This window comes from Lissotriton helveticus, chromosome 12, assembly GCF_964261635.1.
Source record: "Lissotriton helveticus chromosome 12, aLisHel1.1, whole genome shotgun sequence".
In the NCBI taxonomy this organism is placed as follows: Eukaryota; Metazoa; Chordata; class Amphibia; order Caudata; family Salamandridae; genus Lissotriton; species Lissotriton helveticus.
Window position 1 is genome coordinate 113020363 of NC_136073.1, and position 14174 is coordinate 113034536.

The following is a 14174-nucleotide window of genomic DNA, read 5'->3' on the forward strand; positions in this document are numbered from 1 at the left end:
CTATGGAAACTAGGTTCTAACTACAACTACCTACTGGCGGTATATATAGTGATATATGTAAAGCGTACTCCCACTATGCGTGCCCTAATCTAGATGCCTAGGATGTATGTATGTTTTCTGCCAAGAATCTTCTATCTGGATGATACAACCCCCTTACCTGAAGGGAAAGAATGTAAGTCCCCGTCTTACTCACAAATTGGACATCCCTTGCTGAGAGATCAGCAAGCAGCTGGGCTGAAGGATCAGCGCATAGTGACCTCGCAATGACAGCAAAGTGCTCCTCTGGTGATACCTGGAAATGCTTGTTTATTTAGAACTAGGGCTCCTGGTTTTATGGTATTTTTTTTTTTTGCCATTTCCGTCTATTTATCCATATTTATTTTTTGGGCATTTTTTCTGTATTTATCCACATTTATTTTTGCCACAAGTAAAAGGCGATGCTATAGCTAGTATTTTTCCACATTAATTTAAATTGATAATGCACACATGCGCTCACTTAAACTAGCGATATATTGTGGCTTTAGCAGTGCTTTAAATGGTCCAGTACTGAGTAATTTAAAAAGGAGAGTATATGTGCTTCTCAGTTCTGCTATAAAAACACTTTAGGATAGAGTACAAGCACTTATCAGGAGCAAACATGTGCCAGCGCTTCTGTATTTCCATCTAAAGCCAGCTGAAAATCTGCCTTCAAATGTCTATGGTTATCACACAGAAAGTACGTAAGGTTACCTATATTGGTGGTGATGTGTTTATGTGTAGATAGACAGACAGACCGATAGATCCCAAGCTACATGCTACGTACCCTGACAGTTACTATCTCAGTCTAAGGTTCACCGACTGAAAATAGATGCTAAACCACTCTAGGGTGATCCCAGTGACCAGAATAAATTATCGCCTATTCCACTCCATCCATGTTTTCTCACACCCACAGCAAAGTGTGCTATGAGACTTTCATGCCTTAGAAATGTAAAGGTAATATTCATATATGTACTGCAAACAAAGTTAAGAAAATCATGGGGGTGGTACAAAATATTAACCAGAGGAACAGCGATCAGTGGTGCAGCAGGTGCAGGGGCACCGGAGCCTTCGGGCTCCACTGTACTCCACTATAGCTGCACTTCACCGCCCAAACTGTGGACAAAAAGGGTTCCAATTTCCTTCTTGCTTATGGCAAATGTGCTATGCCACTCACTGCATATTCCTGTGTGGGCTCCACATGCAGATATTCTAGTGGGGGAGGTGTGGCATAGGGTTGTTGATCTGATGCCTGACAGAGCTGTGTAGGAAATGTGCAGTGGTCGTGGAAAGCTCAGCAAGAGAAGAGACTCTCCTGTCCTCTCAGGAACCGGAGCCGGCTACATAAGATAGATCTGTCAAGAAATGCACAAAATACCCGCCCGCCAGCAATTTTGTGCTTCGAAAATTATACAATACCTCCTTATATGAGGAAAAGTCATCTTCATGTAGGTTTAAAAAAGCTGTGCGCCAGGATGCGCTGCTGCAGCACTGTGAATTCAAGTGCTTAAAACATGCACTGTATGTGTTACACCTTATCCTTCCTGTATGGGGTCCTTAACTGCTTGTATTACACTACATCTCCCACAATGCATTGGGTGGGGGGGATTAGGTTGTGTGCTATCCCAAGCTGCATCCAGGAAGTATCAGATGACATCACTGCCTCTAAAAGAAGACCGCCCCGCTCCGACATGCAGCCACTCGACATTTGACCCTGCAATGAAAGCAGCCTGAAATGGCGCAGCTGAGTGTCTTTTTCTCCCAGAAGGAGTTCTTTTGTTTTTACTCAGGTCGAGGTCGCGCTTTCACCACTTTGGTCCCACCAGCATACAGCTGCATGGACTTTGTTGCACAACCCCCAATGAGCGTGCTGTAGCGCTGTTTCTTTACTACTCATAACTGTTGTATCGGCTGCACTCGAGGAGCATTATTTTTCTATTTTTGTATTGAAGTTAGTTCAGAAAAGGATAGGAAAGTCTATAACCTCACGTATTTGGATCTTTTGACAATAATTGTTTCCGAAGTGCACTCAAGATATTCAAACCATAAAAAGACTGGACTTCTACAATATTCCTTCCGTTTTATTTGTTATCCAACGCTTGGGCAGATGTATGCCTCTCTATTATTTTGGAACGACGTACAAGCTGACTCAATATTAATACCAGTTCCTTGAATTGATGTTTAATAAACCAGATATCTCTCCATATCCCGGGAAATTTCCTACTTGCTGTGAGTTTGGAATTGTACACAAACTGCCTGTAAAGGTGGTCGAAGCCTTCAAATAAGGACACGAAGCGTTATGGGGGAATACGCTATTTATTTAATTACAATTATCACAGAGAGCGCCGAGCCGGTGATCTCCCGAGCTCCGGCACTCGCGCCTTCTCAATGGGGATGCGCGCGCATCCCAAGATGGCCGAAGGCGCGTTGCGCCATCACGCGACGTGCATAAACTAGAGCGCCAACTCTACATATCTCCCTTTTTTCCAAACAATGGAACAACATAAAACTTACAGTCTGCTGCTCATATCAAAGTCTTGAAATCTGGATGGTCTCACCACCACTCTCCCTCTGCGGGTCTGTCTTACCGGGGTGGCCGTGACTTCTCTCTCGTGCGTCTCTGCGCCACCTCCCCTATTGTTCAGCGCAGTGGGGCTCTCCGTTGACCTCCTTGTATTCATCTCCTTCTCCGTCCAGGGGCTACTTCTGTTGCTTTGCTCCTCGTTGGTTTCTCCTCTTCCCATGTCCATCTCCAACTCACATTGTTCATTTCCTGCATCGGGCTCCTCCGCACCTTCCGGCCCTTGCTCACCTTGGCTCCACTGCAGCACTTTGTTGCACCTCGCCATGCGGTCTTGAGACCATACGTTGCCATCACTCAGCAAGGCGGCTCTGTCATACACCTCCTTGACTTGCAGGGGTTTGCTGTATTTACTGTCCCCCTTCCTTTGCATTACTGCCAACTTAACTCGCTCCCATTCACCTTCTTCTAATCCAGTGTCTTTCACATTCTTTCGCATGTTGTAGTATTTGGCATAGACTGCCTGTGCCTTCTCCAAGTTCGCCTAAACCACTGCGGGGGACCATTTGCTTGTTATGGTTTTCTCCTTCCACGCTCGGTTGTCCTTCGTGAAGGGGTCACGGCCCCTCAAGATTTGGAAGGGGCTATATCCTGTTCCTGTGGGGGTGATTCTGTACGCCCATATCATGTGCCATATTTCCTTCTCCCAGTCCTTGTTATTTGTTATTGCGGCTTGCACGGACCCCATCACCACCCGGTTGAAGCGTTCTACTAGTCCATTTCCTGCCGGGTGATAAGTGTGTTTGGAGAGGATGCCATTTCTCTCCATGAATTTGGTCCATTTGTCTGAGGTGAACTGGGGGCCATTGTCACTCAAAATGGATTTGGGTATGCCCTCTCTCACAAACGTGTCACTCAAAAACTTTAGGATTGTCTCTGTGTCCATTATTTCTTCAACTTTCACTTCAGGCCATTTCGAGTACCTGTCGATGAGAACGCATACATATTTTTGGTTTCCTTGTCCGTCCAAGATCGGGCCCAGGATATCGATGGATAATTCTTCCCAAGGGTTCTTTGGGGGGTCGAATCTTCCCAGCGCCGGTCGTAGTGGCTTGAGCGTTTTGTCCGCTTCCTGGCACGGTACGCATTCTCTAACATACCGTTCCGCTTGCAGGTCCATGCCTGGCCACCAGTATCCTTCCTTGGTCCTCAAATTCGTCTTTCCTATCCCCAAGAGACCTTCATGGAGGATCGCCAATAGTTTTGGAACTATGCCCGCTGGGGGAATGACCTTGTCTCCCCTGTAAACGAACACTCCCTGATCGTCCATTGACCATTCTTCTCTGACCTCATAGTACTTCCTTAGGTTTTCACTGAGGTGTTTCTTTTCTGGCCAGCCCTTTACTATGCATTCCTTCACCTCCTGCATTGCCTGATCTTCTCTGTAGGCCTCATTCCACCCCTGGTTGCTGATAACCTTCTCCTGGTTGTCCGTCAGGGCTACCATTTCTTCCATTTCTTCCCCTCCTGCTTGGTCCTATTCTCCGGGTTCCATGGCTGCCGACCTACTTAAGTACGGAGGACCAAATGATAATATTGATCACACATGGTTTTTGATGGGAATCCTAACATAGGTACTCACTCCGCTAACACGAGGATAACCATCTTCTGTATGACGCCTTGAATCAGAACCTTGCTCTCTGATTTCATCTCAGCATACCAATGAGTTGCTGGTATGCAATTATCTGATTAGTTTCTCAGGTGTTAGACCCATAGGTTTGTTAGGTTGTTCATATTGATATAGGGAGACATAACCTATGCAGGTCTTAAAACGTCTCTCAGGCCCTCCCTAATTGTGTGTGTTATATATACTTTTCCCACTCTGCCATCAAGCCTTTTCCTTCCAGCACTCTCAGTACTTTGGTCAGTTTAGCATCGTGGTCCAACCTGTCTCGCCCCATCACTAGGATGTCATCCTGGAAGTACTGGATGCCATCCATATTCTTGAACAGTTGGTGCATCAATTTCTGAAACACTGCTGCCGCCGATGCCAGTCCGAACGGCATGCGACGGAACTGATAGCACCCGAAGGGGGTAATGAATGACGTCAACCTCCTGCTCTCCGGGTGCAATGCGATCTGATGATATGCTGAGGTTAAGTCAATGGTAGAGTACCACTTGATTCCTCTTGTTTTGGCCAACATCTCTTCGATCCTCGGCAAGGGGAACTTCTCCACCACGATGTTTTTATTCAGTTCGCGCAGGTCCACGCATAGCCTGACCTTTCCGCTGGGTTTCATGACCACGACCAATGGCGCCAACCATTCTGCGCACGTGATCGGTTCGATGATGCCTCTTCTTTCCAACTCCTGCAATTCTTCTTGCACCGCCTCTCTCACCGCCAGGGGTACATTTCTCACTTTGTGAGACACTGGTACTGCACCTGCCTTGAGTACAATCTTGTGTGCGAACTTCTCGAGTCTTCCCACCGTGCCTCCGAATACCTTGGGGTACTCTCTCTTCCACTTGTCCAAGTCTGGCCAACCTTCCGGTTCGGTGAGTAGTATCTGGACTTTGCCTCCCGGGTCTAGTTTGATGCCCAGGTCGCCCTGATCCAGCCATCCCAGCACCGATGGTCCTTTTTCAGATATGTACAATTTGCAGTTGGCACTGCATCCTCTGAATTCGAACTTTAATGGACGGAGCCCAACCATGGGTATGCGATCTCCGTTGTACGTGACCGGCCTTATGTCCAGTTTCTCAAGTTCTGGGCCCAAATGTGGTTTAAAGGTTTCATTCCACACCGCCCTCTGGACTATAGTATAGGGCGATCCTGTGTCTGCCACTATACTTATTGGCACTTCGCCAATCGTCATGTCCTACACCGGCTTGGTCTATCGTTTATTGTCTATGCTTAACACTTGGTCGTAGATGCAAAGTATGGTGTCATCCTCTTCTTGGTTATTCTCCTCCAGGTCCTCTTGTCCTTGGTCAATGTACTTAACCATGCTCCTGGCTGACTTCCTGCGGCACACTTTCTCGTAGTGCCCTACGATCCCACAGTACATGCGCCTGGCACGAAACGCCGGACACTTCCTGTCGTAGGCTTCATGTGCCCCGCTTCCACAGCGATAGCAGGCTTTCTTGTTGTTCCCCATCTGTTTTCCCGGTGGTCCTGGATTTCCTTGCCACCTGTTCGGTCCCTTCGGGGTGGGCCCTTTGCTCCTATTGTCCTTTCCGGGCTCCTCCTTCTTCTATCCTGTTCACCATCGGACTGGCCAACGTCTCTCTCTTTGCCGCTTCCGCGCATCGTCGTGCCAATTCCGCTTTCTTGACTATTACCATGACTTCCTTCAGCGTGGCGTCCCCGCTGGCCCACAGCTTGTCTTGCACGGCTGTACTTGTGGTGTGCGTTACAATTTGATCCTTAATTAATTCATCTTGGAACGTGTCGTACTTGCATGTAGACGCCAACTTACTTAACGCCGTCACATACTCTTCCACTGACTCTCCCGGTTGTTGCTTCCTTTGTTGGAAGTTGTATCTATCAATCGAGACACAAACCGCGGGTCTGAAGTGTTCATTTAGGTCTTCGATTGCGTGGGCATACACATCGTCACCTGTGCTCCCTTGTTGTTTGGACACTAGATTTTTGAAAATCCTGAGCCCCTCCGGGCCTAGATTATGTAGCAGTATCCGCTTCTTCCTCTTACTAGTAAACTTTTCCTCATTTTCATCCTCGAGTACCTCAATGAAGTTGTCAATGTAGTCTCTCCAGGTTTCAATAATTGCAATTGTAGAGATGAGCAGGAGAGGAGGTGACATTTACACCAAAAGAAAGAAACGTGAACAACATTATATGTCACGTTTTAACAGTGTTAGAGCAGGGATGAACAGTAGAGAAGATTGGGAGCGTATAATCTAACCAATAATCCCCTGTAACTTTGTCAACCACGTTGTTCACACTAATCCTATATTCGAATTAACTAAAATCTCTGGACGCTAAATAAACGTTTCTTCCTCTTTGTGAATATGAGCCTCTTAGTAAATAGTATCATTTTACTAATAACGCTTATAGTGCAAACAGTGATACTCTAGTCATAAGTGCAGAGAAATTAGAATAGGTACCTGCCGAAACCGACCCCAAAATGAATAGTAGACCGATGAGATACCAGATATGGGGTCTAGCCCTTATAATCTATCCATCGGGCATTCCTGCATTTGATGTTAATCGTTTTGTTTTGTTTTGACATTTTGTCGAATTAAAATCGAAACAAAATACGATTAGCATTGATAAAATAGTTTTTATAAATGTGTACAATGAGTAAGTAATAAACTCGCCTCTTATTCGTCATTAACGAACTATGTAAATACCAGGGACTCATAGAAGGAATGAACAATAAAGTTCCTTCCCAACGCGTGACAACTTTAAAAAAACGCGCATAAAACTTTGACGACACGACCAGGGGTGTGTATCTAAGGTCGCACGTGATAGGATTGGACATAACCTATTGGCGGTGACCTTCTATTTAAATACTATGCCAGACAGCCAATCAGACTTCGTGATATACAAATTGGCGGAGAGGAACGTCTGCCGCGATTGCATCTACAGACGGAGCAGGGAGGCCGTATCCTTACACCCGGGTAAGCGCGCTTTGAGATTCCAGAGATAACTGCAGCGTAATGGTAGTAGAATACTGCTTAAAATCCCGAGATTATCACTGTAATAATGTTGATTGATAAAAAGTCACCAGCGATCCAACTTTGTCGGATGACATTCGCACACAGTAATTTTAAAAGCTGTATATCAGTCACAATGCGAGAATGCAAATCGGATACATTGTAACGAAGTATATGTCGCTGACTGACAAAAATTTAACACAGAGTCCATTATTCGGTTTTTAGAGACTGGTCCCAATTGAAAAGATACTAATCCAGGAGGCTCCCCCCTTGAAGGCAATCCCCTATAAAAGTTGGATCAAGACCATATCAGAGATCCACTCATATATCAACCACGCCTGTGCATTTAATCAGGTGAGTAGGATAATCAGACAGCTATGGTATAACTCTACATAATCTAACAAGGATATATTGAGTGTAATATCACATCTACTGTTTGTTTTAGCTCCAAGATAGAGTACCCGAAATTGAAAACGGTGGCTCTGCTGTATATTGTTATGTGGACTGATACTGAAAATAAAGGTAAATAAGTAATAATCCCTAATAAAAACCTAGCGTAAGGTAACATCTACGCGACTATACTACTAATTAGTATGATTTACGTCTAGGCAAATTCTAATACGGTACCAACACTGAGAAAGGTGGTACATAGAGTTGGTGAATTATACTCATGAGGGAGAATGGAAAGGTCCCCAGTGTGCTGCTAAACTAAAGGTATGCAGTGAACTTTATACCACTTTGAACTAGATTAAGCAGGGGTTAAGATGTTGTGGCGTCGCTAGGGTACTCTTAGCTGATTCTGTTTAGGTAACTATTCTCTGAGTGAGATGACTAACATGAGGCCTGTGTGTAAAGAGAAATCATTTATCAATCATGTATAAAAAAAAGAGCACAAGTCATTGTAAAATCTATTTGTTTAACTATCTGAACTTGTAGGAATGTATTATATATAAATTGCAGACAGAATGTGTAGATTAGGCGTGTGAAAGGTTGAAATACGACGATTGAAATACGACGAATAATTAATTCGACTGTCACTTTGTTTTGCAATTGATAATAACTATGTGTTTTTATTGATTTAGAAACTGTTCTGAAGGTGTTTTTAACTTCAAAAAAACCGAAACGCTGCGTTGACAAATTGTTTCTTTTTTAATTTTTATTTGTCATTTGTATTTACAGTATTGTGATACTGGTTTTATATATTATTGTTGTGATTTTAGATTGTTTAAACACAAAATGTTGATTGAAAACTTTGCATTTAATGAACTTGTATGAATTTATCATGTAAAACTTTGTGACTGTCTTATAAATGATGCCTTGATATTAGTCTTTCATTTGTGAAATACACGCCAATATCTGAATGCATGAAGAGAATGATTAGTTTTAATGATGCCCATGTTTACCTAGTGGTGTACCAATAATTGTGTATATATAGGTCTTGGAGAAATAAACCTAATTGGTTTATGTATACTTGGGACCCTTCTATTTCTATTTGTCTCTCCAGTCTTCCCACCGCATGAGGGGTTCCCCTGGCTTGGGTAGGAACTGTACGGGGGCCGTCGCCGAAGATGCCTGCGCGCACATATTTTCGCGCCTTACCGGGGTGGGGTCCCACCGTGGCTCCTGGGGCTTCCCGGTGTGCCGTTTTCCTCCTGTTCCTCAATTTGTAGCTGGGGGCCTTCTGTCTCTACCCCTTCGCTCTTCCCTGAGGTCGCCAGTGCTCCTGCCCGTGGTTGTGCTGTGCTGTGGCGTGCCTTTGGCAGTCTTACCCTCTGTGTGCCCTTTCACTTTCTCCCCAGATGATCAGTGTGGCTCCTCCGTGGGGCTATGGGCTCTGCCGCGCTCTCTGCTGTTCCTCCGCCACTATGTGGTTGTTCATCTACTTGCAGGCTGTAGCGTTGGTTGGTTGTTGCTCCTGCCTGGGTTCGGGGCTTCTAGCTATTCCCACAAAAGTTTTTTTTTTTTTTTTTTTGCTTTGTTCGGTCGTTTTTTCTTTTACCATCCCGTCCTCGTCGCCATTGTAAAGGTGGTCGAAGCCTTCAAATAAGGACACGAAGCGTTATGGGGGAATACGCTATTTATTTAATTACAATTATTGCAGAAAGCGCCGAGCCGGTGATCTCCCGAGCTCCGGCACTCGCGCCTTCTCAATGGGGATGCGCGCGCATCCCAAGATGGCCGAAGGCACGTCGCGTCATCACGCGACGTGCATAAACTAGAGCGCCAACTCTACACTGCCCTCAGCTTTTTTATTAAAACTCACTTCTACAAATATGGATAGCAAATTAACCCTTTCCTATTTTGGTTTGTTGTTTTCTTTGTTGTTCTACAGGGTCGAGAATCCACCTTCCTTGGTTTTCCTTCTGCCCTTGGCCGACCTAGTTGACCTTCTTCCTGGTGTCTCTTCTCTTGGGGGGGAGGGGTATTAGTCAGTATTCTGTGGACCCTTTGTTGCTAGAGTTGGCTATACCTTTTGGGAGAGCTGGGGCTCTCTCTTCGCGCCTGAGATGATCTGTTTATCTGACAAGATGTCCTGAATCCCGACAGAATGGGGCCTGGAACAGGAAGTCAGGGGCGTTGGGAGAGGCGGTGAAAAAACAATAAAGCCTCGTTAACAAGTAAATGGTCTTTGTAAAGACCTGTGAAATACTCGGGTGCGGCTGTGTGTGTGCCCGCAAAGGATTTCCAGCAGCAGGAAGGGGGCATGGCGAGAGCTCTAGATTAGAGTGCAGCAACATTTTCTAGTATTTTACGGTTTCTAAATATAAATACAGACAAAGGAATTTAGATTTCCGTCTGTATTTATATCTAAAAATCTGTAAAAACGGAAAACCGGGAGCCCCATTTATAACAAACGGAAACATTGCTCTGGAGCTGAGACCTTAGTCAGGTCTACATTGTTAAGATCTATTGATAGCTTAGTGACCTTATGGATGAAAACAAATAATGAAATTTGCACAATGTGTATCGAGGCCTTGTACGTGGTGTTCAAGGTGTCATGATAGCGTTCCTACTAAGTGGAATTCGTAAGAAATGTAGTTTCAGGGAAACTGACCCTGCAGTGTCACACATGCAAATGTGTGTCAAAAGTCATCTTGTGGAGGAGAAGGCAACTTAGGAAACATGTATGTGGTAAAGATGGCTGCGATTCTCCCTGGACCTAACCAAGACACATGACAACCACTCCTCAAACATAAATCAGCAAATAAGCTATCTAATAATAAGAAAGCCACGGTAAATTGTGATATGCTATATGCATATAAAGGTGAAGATAAAATCTATCTAAACATCTATTTTTAAACAGCGATCACACAGTTCGAAAGCCAAAGAACATAGAAAGCCATTTTCAAAAATCAGAAAATCCACAATTCAAAATTAATTAAAGACTTTAAAACCAGGCCAAATTAAAAGTTCCCATCAAATATAATAGTTAATTGTTTGTAGCAACCACAGATGATGTTCCCACAGGTGCACCTCGAAGCAGGTTTATGGAGCAAATCTGTTCCCATCCAATCCCCACAGCAGCTGCTGTGGGAGTGACCAGGGGAAGTGGAAGATGCACAGAACCAGAGCAGGGATGCACCAAAGCATTGTACTATGCGTTCACGGCACAGCTGCACATGTGGTAGTGCCATCTTCACATGTTTTTGAAATGGGATATCCATTTTGGAGCAAAGAGATTAAAATCACAGTCCCGACAATCAGGAGCAGCACAAGTGTAACACCCCCAAAAATGCTTCTGATCACCGACTTGATAAATGATGGAATAAGTCCGAAAACGGGCTTAAAGGTACTAACCAATACAGAGCCTATATATTTAAAAAAGTGCACTATTCCTATTGTATCAGAAATATTACAAATATGGGAGACCAAATTCCCAGAATATAGTGGGAAGTTAGTATAGAGTAGTGAATGTATCTCTGAAGAGGACCTTGCAACCTGGAGACCACACCTCTCTTTTTTAGATGTTAAGGCCACATCTTTTAGAAACAACAAAGCTTTCAGTTAGCTCAGGACGTCAAAGTGCAAGTTGGAAAGTTTTATTAAAGGCCAGAGCATTGCCTCCCTAATTGTACTGGCAGGCAGAAACAGTACTTATGTACAACAAGTAACTATGGAAGAAACCGTCACTAGATGGACGATTCCTGGTTTAATTTTGCAGCATCCAAAAACAATTGAGGAAGTGCAGAGGTAGTGGTGATAGAATCACCCTCCAAAAAGGTATGCAAAAACAAAGAGATTCTATCAATGTAAAAGAAGTGAATGATATTTATGTTTTTCAACTTTGCAGTGAAAAGGCAGTGAGAGAAACTCTCTTTGTGAGTGGCAAATAGAGAGCCCTTTTAAAAATACCCCTCACACACTAAGAATCCCTTAGTGTCCTGCTTCATCATGGGGGTCTTCCCGTCCCTCTACGGGGCGGGGCGTGCTGCGACCTACGAGCTACGCGGGAGCACCTAATTCGAGATGGTAGGCTATGTGTGGTGTAAGGACAGTGATAGGTGGTAAGTGATAGGGGTGTAGGGACCTAAATAAGTGAATACAAAAAATATTAAAAATTCCCTGGCTAGTGGAAAAAAATAATTTAATGGATTCCCTAGCTGGGAACAGTAAAAAGGGGTTCGTGGAGTAGAACAGAGTATGTTAACTACCTGGTCGACATGACATGTTTCGTAAGCAGTCCCCTACTGCTTACTCATCAGGACCTATAGTGATCCCTACTAAAAATGCTCAATTCTAAATAAGTATGATATGCCTACAATCCTAAAACCTAATAGCAAAAATCAGCTAACAGGTTCTGCTTCCGGGCTTGAGTGGGCCCACAGTGAAGCGAAAAAATGGGGTGACCTGTTGTGGTCCCTGTAAAGGAAAGTGGGAAAGAAAATACAGTTTTGTAAATGCACAAAAAGGCAACACATGGTTCTCATATTACGATTGTTGCGTGAGGCACATTTGTGGCATTGTATCCATATATGGGTAGAGCTGCAATGGCTAGTAAGACAGCTCGTCTTCAAGGGAATGGTGATATATTTTTCTCCCACCACTGATATATTGGGTATATTGACCCTCCAAAGTCTCACACTCACAAATGCGTGCGGACCTTACCTTAGGGCTCTCTATTTGCCACTTGCAAAGAGAGTTTCTCTCACTGCCTTTTCACTGCAAAGTTGAAAAACATAAATATCATTCACTTCTTTTACATTGATAGAATCTCTTTGTTTTTGCATTAATTTTGCAGCAGCCTTGATGAAAAAAACTCCAATAAGAGACCCCCCCCAGTCACCCATTACCGATAGCCCTGAGACACCTGCGTCCTCGGAAACAGCCATACCACCTCTCGGAAGAATAAGTTCAGGCCCTCCTCCTCACCTACACATCGCCCCCTGTTACTCCTAGTCCACCAGACCTCACAGAGGAAGAAGTTTTTGACCTCCTCCTTACCTACAATTCTGCCCTGGTAACCCCATGACTCTCAGACCTGAGTGATGAACACGCCATCCCGATGGTAGCAACCAAACCCAACAGAACAGCTACCTTCCGTAGCAGAGAATTCGTCCAAAGCAACCTAGCATTAGTACCCATCACTGCCGCAACCCACGACACTCACCCAGACCCCCCCCCACTAGCCGGCCTACTAATTAACTGCCGGTCAGCAGTAAAGCATGCAGATGATGTCGCTGTACTCATCTTGAGCCTAAAATCAGACAGAGCGAACCTAACCGAATCTTGGCTCAATGAATCCTCATCACCCCGCCTAGACCTCTTAGTCCCTTCCAATTATAACATCGTTAGACTAGACAGGCAGTCTAGCAAAAAAGGGGGAGGCATTGGTGCATCCACTGCTCCAACCTCTACGTTACCGAACTGCTGGCAGATCCCACAGACTCCTGCGAATACCAGGCTCTGTCCGTATGCAGCAACACCACCCAACTGTGCAGACTACACATCCTTTACCATGCCCAGGTAGGAATGACACCTTCACTGACCACCTCTTGGAAGTCATCACAGCCATGGTTTCCCCCAACACTAGAGACATTTTTCTTGGCCATTTCAACCTACACTGGGATGACCCCAAGGACCCTCAGGTCAACGCCATCAGAGACTTCCTGGCCTACCAAGCCATTACCCAAGATTTCCCACTCCCAACTCACTAGAAAGGCGCCACTCTGGACTGGATCATCGGGAAGGATTCTGCGGTCAAACCGATCTCTATAGACCCATGCGATTGGTCTGATCACCATGCTATCACCTTACTTCTGCCTGGGACACACAAGACATGGGTTTCACAACCTGTGGTTCCCAAACGTTGGTTTCGAGACACCAAGGACCCGGATCTCAGGAAATAGGCTGCTCGGTGTAAGGCTGACCCCCCCCTCATATCACTACGGCCAACAACCTCACTGAACACTATTCCACGGCCATATCCAACATTCTAGATGACCTTGCTCCACTTAAACTAAAAAGAACTCAGATCAAAGACCGGACCTCTGGTTCAACGGATCAATGAGAGGAGAGCCCTCCAGAAGACAGAACTAAACTGGAAACAGCACCCATCAGCAACCCATCTAAAACTTCTCCGCGAGTCCAGAAATGCCTACAACAGGAAAATCCTCAACTCAAAAAAAGAATTTTTCAGAACAGAACTGGAGAATGCCAAGAATAAATCACGCTAACGTTTCGAATTGGTCAAACGTCAATCTAACAAACTGGCAAAAACCTCTAAATAAATCCCTAAATCTTTGATATCTTGCGAGGAATTTTCTTCATTCTTCTCCAACAAGATCATTGCCCTAGGAAATGAACTCGGATACGCCACTCTCTCCCAAATCCCTCCGACTCTTCCCCTGCTCTCCACGTTGCCCCCCCAGGCATCACCCAAAAAACCAAGTGCATTGGTCCGACTTCAAAGGCTATGACGACCACTCAGTCTCAAAAATGCTATCCTCCCTTAACCCGA